This window comes from Lygodium microphyllum, chromosome 25, assembly GCF_053477565.2.
Source record: "Lygodium microphyllum isolate KBCC chromosome 25, Lygodium_microphyllum_v1.1.10, whole genome shotgun sequence".
In the NCBI taxonomy this organism is placed as follows: domain Eukaryota; kingdom Viridiplantae; phylum Streptophyta; class Polypodiopsida; order Schizaeales; family Lygodiaceae; genus Lygodium; species Lygodium microphyllum.
In genome coordinates, this window is record NC_141159.1 from 90,193,626 (window position 1) to 90,197,105 (window position 3,480).

The following is a 3,480-nucleotide window of genomic DNA, read 5'->3' on the forward strand; positions in this document are numbered from 1 at the left end:
AAGCATGTTTCTCTTTCAACTGCAGCCTTGAAAGTTCTAAAGTGCTCAAACACTTCACTCTTTTCCTTCATAAAATATACCCGCAGCTTTCTAGAATAATCATCAATGAATGTGACAAAGTATGAACTGCCTCCAAGAGATACATTTTGTGTAGGCCCCCAAATGTCTGTATGCACAACATCAAGGATATTTCTGCTTACATCTCTATCATGTGAAAAGGGTTGTCTTGCCTGCTTACCAAACTGGCATGCTTCGCATACCTTATGAAATTCTGCAACTCTAAATGTAGGCAAACCTATAACCAACCCTTTGGACTGCATTAATTTCAACCTTTGTACATTTGGATGTCCAATGCGTTTGTGCCAAATTTCAATATCTGCAACAATACCTTTTCCTTTAGCATACATAGTAGCATTCATAGTAGGAATTCCAGCATCCAGAGTAAACATACGTCCAACTCTACTTCCCTTTGCTACCAACCCACACTTGTCATTGAAGTCTTCTACAAAGAAGCCCTTTGCATTAAATCTGACTTGCAGCCCTTGCTCTACCATTTGACCGACTGATACCAAGTTCTTTGTAATAGATGGCACATGTAATACATCTGAAAGACTCTTTGTCTTACCATCATGCAAGGACAAGGGAACTTTTCCAATGTGTGAAATTCGGTGGCATGAATCATCACTCGTCTACATATAACCTGCATTTTGCAAATCCTGCATCTCTCCAAACCATTCTGCATGGCTAGTCATATGATTGGATGCACCTGAATCAACATACCAAACATCATCATGTGTTCCCTTTCCTGTAACAGCATTCAACATATGCTGCATAACAAATAGACGTTCATTTTTGTCTTCATTCTGTCGTGAAGACGATGCATAGTTTCCTTGTTGCAACTTACCACTGCGAATATCATCTTTCTTAGCATAACATTGGGCTGCAATATGACCTGTTTTGCCACAGTAGTGACACACAATACCAGAGTTGTTAGAATCTCTATTCTGCCATCCACCTCTTCCTCTAAAGCTCCCCCTGCCTCTAAAGTTACCACGACCTCCTGAAACCTACATATCGCCAAATTGCTGATTCAATCTGCTTTGTGGGTTGTCACTACACGTCCTGTACCACGGCCTCTTGAAGAGAACCTGCCACGTCCCCTTCCTAAACTGGAGTAGAAAGCTTGGACCTGTTCACCACTTCTTTCAGATGTCTCACTCTACATGCTGATCTCTTCAGTGATCATAAGGGGGACCAACTCATCGAAATTTGGAAATGGCTTTCTGACATATACGAAAGTTACAAAAGACTTCCAAGCCTTTTCATTGTTAAGTCCACCCAAGGTAGACGACAGCAAATCATCATCATCATCAAACATTGCATCAATCGCTGCCAATGCATCTGCAATGCTCCTTACCTTCAGTGCATACTCATTGATAGACATCTTCATTTTCTTCAATGTATTCAACTCTTGCTTGAGTTGAATCTTTCGTGCCTTTGTATTTACGAAAAACATACATTTAAGTATGGTCAAAGCTGCATATAAATTCTCTGCATTTCTAATATGTCCCAGCATATTATTGTCAATTACTGCAGAGAGCCAATACATGACCTTCTTGTCTTTTGCATTCCATTCCTTCCGTGCCTTTGTCTCTTCTGCAGTTGGAGGATCACTCACCTCTGGCTCCTTTTCTTCACTTGAAACAAACTCGTAAAGGCCTTTTCCAATAAGGAAGTTCGTGACACAGAACTTCCATGAAGGGTAGTTGTTCTTGTTGAGCTTCTCAATGATGGGGCTTCCACTGTTCTCTGCCCCATTATCACAAAACTAATACCAACCAGCAAGCAAATCTTTTGCAACCCTCGACTTGTAGTGCACAACAATACACCAGACAGCCTTTCTCACTATCTGCTCAACAATACATGCAATTTGCAATCTATTTGCAGATAAACCTTATGTTTTCTTCTTGCAAACACCTCAAGAATTACAGATTCGCAATCTGTAACCTGCACACCCACATTCGATCAAAATAGTTGAAATCACAGTGTATCCTGAAATTGTTATCCACAAGCTTGCGGCTCTAAAATGGGGTCTGAAACGGCCTCAGATGCCCAAAATAACTGCGAGCAAGACCTAAAGGGCTTATCTGCATAATACACAACGCTCTTCGTGCACACCAAATCTCACTGCAATCTGAGATTTTTGCTCTGCCCTGCTTCCGGTGCCTCCATAGGCACTATCCAAGAGAAAGAGTGGAAGGATGGGAGAGCTTCTTACCCGTGGCTTGCTTGCTCGAACCTTGATTCTTCTCCTTCACTTCAGCTTTCGAAATCAGCCTCTCTCAGTGGCGCGGCTCTAATACCATGTCAAGAATCACGTGGTGGGGGGACTTGCTCAAGATGCTGCACCGAACACACACGGAATGCACAAGGAGAAGCTCACTCAAGAGACAAGAAGAGAGATGGAGGCCAAAACGTTTTCTTGCTAGTTTCTTCTTCTTCTTCCACACTCTTTACAATGTATACAAAGTATAGATAAAAAGGAAAGTGGCCTACTAAGCCAAACAATGCATAACCAACTACACTAGTTGACTGGCGCTATAACTATGCCAGCTTTAAATAGGTGTAACAACCTGAATATAATAAGTAATGAGTTAGTGGCCATGTGAGAGTCATAATGACCACCGAAATACTAAGTGTAGACGTGTGGACCCATCTAACCAGGCGGTCCATCATCAATGTCCCCATGTGTTGAGCTTGTCATCTCAACAGTATGGTTGTGAGTACGAAAGTCTTCTTAGTAATCTGCAATGTGCGACATCGTGACTGAATCTACCGCAATTAGCACAAGGTCATGATCTACAGTCTTGACACTCGATTGACAAGTGGTTTCCACCACAGTACACACATTGGACGTGTGGGTGTGTTGGTCGTCTCAACATATCCTGTACTTTGGCTATCTCCATTTTTACCTTAGCCAAGTCTTAGTTTGTCTCAATGGCTTTTCCTTTCTCTTGGGCCATTGGACCTGATCGTTCACTAGAGGTTGACGCTCTCTCTAAACTCCGTGAGTTGGTCTCTTCTAAATTTGATCTCCTGGAGCTCCGCTCTTTCAGCCGGTCATCTACTTGAATGGCCTCTTCAAACACCCTACCTAGCGAGTCTCGCTGCAAGATCGAGTTGCCTGCCAAGGCCTTATATAGCTCGTCACTCCATATTCCACTAATAAACATGGTGGACACCGCTCTTTCGGTAGATTGTTTGCCCATGGGGATTCTCTTGAAGAGGCTCCTCATGTGGGTGATATAGTCACAGATGTCCTCTTTCTCTTTCTGCTTGACATTCATCAATCTTACCAGTAGATTTTCAGAGTATCTGGGCTTGGAGAATCTCTTGATGAAGAGGTTTTTGAGGCCACTAAATTCTGCTTATTCTCTGGTATCTAGACTTGTGTACCAAGTCCTACCCTCGTCGCCTAAG